This window comes from Microtus ochrogaster, chromosome 10, assembly GCF_000317375.1.
Source record: "Microtus ochrogaster isolate Prairie Vole_2 chromosome 10, MicOch1.0, whole genome shotgun sequence".
Taxonomy (NCBI): domain Eukaryota; kingdom Metazoa; phylum Chordata; class Mammalia; order Rodentia; family Cricetidae; genus Microtus; species Microtus ochrogaster.
In genome coordinates this window covers 22,182,780-22,189,183 of record NC_022016.1, presented here as the reverse complement: position 1 = coordinate 22,189,183, position 6,404 = coordinate 22,182,780, and the positions used below count along the sequence as shown (strand labels likewise).

The following is a 6,404-nucleotide window of genomic DNA, read 5'->3' as shown; positions in this document are numbered from 1 at the left end:
CCCTCATCCATTGCTGGTGGGAATGCAAACTTGTGCAACCACTTTGGAAAGCAGTGTTTCGGTTTCTCTTGAAGACTGACTTTAGCAAGGAGTCTAGCTTTAGAGGTGGGCGGAGCCTATGCTGGAGCCCTCTCTGAAGGTGCATGATACACATTAGCATAATAAAAGCTCTGAGAACTTGAAGGAAGTACCTCTTCTCAGCATGGGGTCCACTTAGGAAGGGGTTCCTCTACCTGTAAGTCCCCACTGTTCTCCCCGCATGGGTGATTTCTTCTCCTGTAGGAATCAGTTGGAATCCAGTTTTTCACCAGGACTAGCTGAAACACTGGAGTCCTTCCTTCTGTTGTGATTTCTATCTCATGATTGCTTCCTTCAGGTCCCCACCACAGTTTAAATACAGTCAGTTGTTAAAATGTTTCTCCTGCCATTGTGGCAAAGTAAAACAAATTTACTCACTCCATATCAGTTACAAACAAATACGCTTAAATGTACTATATAATGATATTTTGCTATGGAGCTCATGCAATGCCCAGCAATTCCAGTTGGGCAAGAACTTACTAGGGGTGGACCCAGCAGGTACAACTGTAGCAAGAAGCAAAGGCTTTCAGGCTTCTAGCAGTGGCCTATGCAGAAATAAACATTTTTGTGGTATCTGTGAGTTAGAAAATGTCAATATTAAACAAACACATACTTAAATGACCCCATGAGAAGTAAATTCAATGTTTGCTCTCTGGATCCCCATCCAGCCCCTCTTGTAAATTTCAGTAAATAATCATTTGGGACGTTGAGGTCCAAAGAGGTTATGTGACTTTTCTATGATCGCAGAAGCTTCTAATTGGCACGGTGATGTACAGTGAGCTTCCTGAATATAAGAACCACATATCTCGTATTCCCTTCTTAGCCCACACCCAGCCCACATCTTGACTGTTCTCCAGTGTTCTGCATGGGAAAGCAGATTCATGACTTGGATTCCTGGCTTAAAGTCTTATCAGGAGTATGAAATTAGGCCTTAGCCTTTATTTAACGTAAGTCCCTCACCTGTAAAACAGCATAATAATGGCACCTCACAGCTTTGTTGTGAAAATAAGATGAGGTACATGAAGGGCCAACGACAGCTGTTAATATGATGGCAGAAAGATGATAGATGATGACAGACTGTCACCTACCTGCTCATTTTAGTTTATAGAATAGCCTTGAATTCTGGAATTTTATATTTCACTATGCCCCTTAGAACAGAGTTCTTTTCCAACCAATCAGACACAAGGGTAGCTGTTCTTCTGTTTTAAATCAATTACATGTACATAATGTCACACACACACAAACATGCATAGACATTTGAACATATTTGAATGTAAATGAGAGGCAGGAGAGAATAGTAACAGAGACACTGGACACTGCAGGGGGACAAACTTGGTATGAATCTTAGTTTCACCTTTGACAGCTTTGACTTAAGAGCTGTAACAAGCTATAACTTGTCAATATCAGTTTCTACATCTATAAATACTGTAATATAGTGAAATTAGGTTTAAATATGTCATGCCATAACTAGCCCATGGCACACTTTATTAATAATTATTGTTCTATGTATGTTGGCATGTGTGCCTTTTAAAAGAAATGGTGTAGTCTATAAGACACTGTTCTTTCTATCTCTCACTTTCATCAGCTCTTTTGGTAACTCTCTGAGTCCCTGGTGAGCAATAAATGAGACTTGTTAAAAAAGATTAGAGTAGGCTTTAACATGAGCCTAACGTCATAGGTAAGGCTGCAGCTCAGTGGCAGAGATTTGCCTAACTTGTATGAGGCCCTGAGTTCAGTTCCCAGCACTAGAAAACAAAGTAGGCAGATTTTTACATGAGTATTAGTTGGCCTCACAAGCTTTTAGGGAATTCCAGAAGCAGAAAGAAGGAAGTACCTATATATAGTTCATTTAAGGAGACTTTTAATCAGTTAATTACTATGCACCAAGTCCACCAATACAGGTCTTTCCGAAGGCCCACACGATAATGAGCAAGACAAGGATGAGCAATTGATGGGAAGGAAATGACTTGATGAAAACTAAGAGACTGTGCAAATGACTGAAGGAGAAATCATTCGATCCCAGGTAAAGATAGGATAATAGTCATACTCCACAGGAAAGGTGTCTTTCATCCTGTCACCAGGGTGTGAATCTTTTTCAGAGGAAGAACATAGGCATACATTGTCAGTATCCCCGTTTCTGGCAGGGACTTGCAGAAGACAGATGGTTTGGGGCAGTGTCTCATGTTTAAATTGTTTGTTTTCAGGAGTTCCTAGGTCATCTACAAACACCCTGGCAGTTCTCTTAGCCTTCCTATTAAATAGATAGTTTGGGAGACTATTGTCCCTGGTTTTAAAGTTACCGTAGCTAAAAGCCTTAGGCAGACTTGGAGCTGGAAGTTGAATGCAGGGATTTTGAATCTTGGCATAGCTCTAACTATTTGAGCGAGAATGAAAACAAAGTCTTTAGACATCAGGATGCAGCTTGATGTTTTATGCTCAGAGCTAAACTGAAAATACTCTTCCCTTTCTTTACCCTTGTGCCATAGAACCAAACAGCTTACCAAATTCTGGGGTGGGATGCTGCGACTTCAGGAATTGGGCTGTGTATTGAACATAGAAAGAGGCCTCTGCATTCACCGGGAGAAACAGAAGCGAGCCCACCATTCCTTAGCAAATTGTATTTGCTAAGAACCAGTTCAGGTTTACTTAGATGCACATTCTATTTGGTTTGTCAAAACAGGGTTTCTCTGTGTAGCCTGGCTGGTCTGGAAGTCTGTAGACCAGGCTGACCTTGAACTCTGATGTGTCTGGTGCTGCCTCTCAAATTGTGGGTTTAAAGATGTGTGCCACTACCACCTGGCCTACATATTCTTTCAGATGGCGTTGATTAAACTCTTGTTGTCTCCAGAGTAGCTCTCCTATATGTCCTTCACTGAAGTAAGATGGACAACTCCTGGACTTCGGGTTAAATCTGAAGTGAGCCACCAATTAGCTTTCTAAGTATACCAGAATGACATATCTATAAGTTTCTTTTTCTTGGTGGTACCTTCTTAAGAAGACTTTTTAGAACAAACAGTTATAACATCATAGGTTCATGGTGCAGCTCAGTAAATTTAATTCCTTAAGTAGATCAGGCTTTAGTCCCTGTCTCTGCCCTTTAAGTTTCTAGGACAACATACATTTCATGGTTTCCCTATTCTTCCATACATTTTATTTGAGCCACTGTGTGCTTTTTCTCAGTTTGTCAAGAGGGGCAGGTGTTTCAACAGTGAAGCATGAGGAAGGTTTTAAGGCCAGGCTCTATTAGCTTTTTTCTTTTGGGGGTGCAGCTGCCTTCCACTTCAAATACTAATGTGTGAAATTGCGAAGGACCGAGAGGTAGAAATGAGATAAGGATCTGTAGAGGCTTCTGGAAGCTTTTACTCTGTCCATACAGATGGGACGAACATAACTAAAAGTCCATTTGTCTGATTCATGTATGATGTTGACATATGCAACACTGACAGCAATCAGAATTTCGTGGCACCACTGCCACGTGGAACTAGGCTGTGAAGATGTGTTGAAACAGGCAGTTATTAGAGGCGAGGATGAGGAGCCTTCTTCCATGAAAGGAGAACACTATATTTGAAAGAGATAGGACTAAGTTTATGGGGAAATTGATTTCACCGGATTGCCAGCTCTGAGCATGGGTTCTGTGGGCGTGGATTTTGATTAGTCGGTGCTTGTATACCCCTTTCTAAGTGAAGTGATTCTGATGGCTCACTAATCCAGCGTTTGTTTTTACAACCCTGGGACCCTGTAAATAATTACCTTACCATTGTGGTCCTGTTTCCCTCCCGCTAACACTTTCTCTTCTACACTCAAAGGGGCCTTCAGGTAGGGACTTGGAGAATAGGCGAAGCAGTGATAGGTATGCACAGAGCAATAGATTGCCTCGGACGGCTACATCAAAGTAGAGTGCAGAAACCCCACAAGAGAATGAACTCCGGTCAGCGGGGCATTTTCTATCCAGAATTCACGGCCTGTTCCCTGTGTGATTCTTATGTAGAGACCCCTAAAAACACGCTTTAGACTCAAAGAGCGAAAGGTTCTCGTGTAATTTTCTCTAACAAAGCCATAATAACAGTGTCACAGGCAGCTTCCTACTTAGTATGAGTAATGTGGTTTTGTATTTTCTATTTTTATTTTAATATGCTCTTCCCTACTGTGGATTTTTGTTTTGTGTTGTGTTAAAATTAGTGTTACGCAAATGCAGTACTCTAAACTGTGGTATGTTTTGCATTTTTCTGCAATACCACTCTGAAGTAAAACTCTGTTGGCAATACGCATTTCTGCATCCTTAGAGGGGGACAGAGACCCTTGACAGTTGGCTCATGATCATAGTAACCCAGACTTATAAAGGCATTGGCATGTGAACTTTGGACTTCATAGACTGTAGGTTTTGTCTCTAGTGTACCTGATCACATTAGACCTCTTTGTTCATCCTGTGTTGGTAATACACAAAATTGGGGGGTCAGAGAAGCCCCTTAAATTGCCTCATTTATTTGCTTGTATTTAAATATACAGTCATGGTTAGAAGTAAATGAACAATAAGATACGTTCAAATTCCTCTTGAAAGAGTAATTAAGAACCCCTTGTGTCTGCGCTGGCATCTCTGCCAGCAGCTTGAGTTCATGCTGAGCATGTTCCATTGAGTCAGGCACCACTCTCTCAGCAGCGGGGTTGCTGCTCCACGCACTGACTCGTGAGGAAACATCCCTCTTGCAGTAGCCGTGGGCCTGTGCCTGATTCTGGGATCGGGAAGGCCGGTGCTGGGAGCCTGTCAGTTCTGGATCCGGGTTCCGTGTGTAATAGCAGAGCCAGGGAAGCCGGTTGAATCGGTGGCCAAAACCATGGTTTAAAAAAATAAATGTCCCTCCCTTTCCTTTCTTGTAGTGCTTTGTTACTTTAAAATATGAGTGTCTCTGTCCATTGATCCTCTGGTGACTTCCTGCTGGATTCAGATTGTGGTTTCTTAGGTGAAAAGGTCAGCGTGTTATTCATCCAGCCACACATCCATGGCGATTAGCTGAAAGCAGCCCGGGACATTTTGACATGGCGAGGCCTAGGGTACCTGAAGGAAGTGTATTTCTTTCCTGCCTAGCCTTCCCTCTGTCTGTCTTCAGGGAGTGGGGGAGGCGCTCATTGCCAGTGTATTAACTGCTGTACACCCGTGGCCATAGGGTGCAGGGAAAAACCCTTGAGACCAAGCATGTCCTCTCCGGAACAGCGTCTGATTTAGTGCTTTTTCCTGGGGTCTGCAGTGTCTCAGGAGGCCTTTTTCCCTCGCAGCACTGATCTTTCAATGAGGTGCTAGTGTCTGTCCCGAGCAATAACAGGGAAAAACCACGAAGTGTGAACAGCTCTTATTAGAGGGGTAAATGTCATTAACGCTTTTGTAGCCTCCCTACAGTCTGAATGCTCTTGTCAAGAGAGCGGAGGAAGCCTCCTTTAAATCCGAGAGGCAGAGTGCAGATGCTGAAGTTTTACATTTTAATTAAGCAAGGCCATTATCTCCTTTGCTTGTGTATTTTTGTAATCACCAATACCTGTAGCCTCAGGACAGTCTCTAAATTCAGGCTGGGAAAAAATGGTTAATGGAAATTATTTTTAAGGACTTGCGAAACAGTTTCCTCAAGTCAGCTTTAGGAAATCTTTGGTGGTGGCATAGCAGGTGCCTCTCTTGGTTTTGGTGTTTTCTATATACCTATATGCTCCTGTAAAATGCATTTTAATATATGATATGAGAAAACACTAGCATGTCAAAGTTCTGAGTGTAGAATAATAAAATATTTAAAGCACCTAACATTTAAATAAAGATTTTATTATTTTCCGAACATACACAGAATATTTCTGTGACCATTAACTTCCTATGTGATAAAATTTTAAAAATTATAGACAAGAATTTACTGCATCTCTTCTATTAATTTCTCATTAGTCTTGGTTATATCTTTGAAGTGCAAAACAGAAATAATTATATGGAAGAAAAATGAGGGAAATGAAATATCCTTTACTCTGGTATCAGGTTTTAATAAAGAGAAATTGTAAACATTGTTAAAACATGGGAAATAAATAAATCCAAAAAAAGTTAGAGGCAAATAAGAAATAAAAGTAATTTCTGATGCTTGTTGGTAACTTAGAAATGTATAATTTGATATAGTGTTTATTTAGAGTATAATTTTTAAAATTTTATCATTCTTTGCCCCCTTTTTAATACTCCATTTTTATTTTAGTTTTGTTTTGCTTTTGTTTTTGAATTTTGCTTCTTTTTTATAAGACTGAAGAAAGTGAATTCATCCACTGAGACTTCAGTGGCCACTGCAGACAGGTGGACAGAGACTCAGTGG

General features: G+C 41.0%; 1 protein-coding gene across 1 annotated transcript in view; it reads left to right on the top strand.

Annotated features, from left to right (window-relative positions):
* The window catches only part of Bnc2 (basonuclin 2), a 288,056-nt gene that overhangs the window by 174,250 nt on the left and 107,402 nt on the right, over window positions 1-6,404 (top strand). The window lies entirely within an intron of this gene.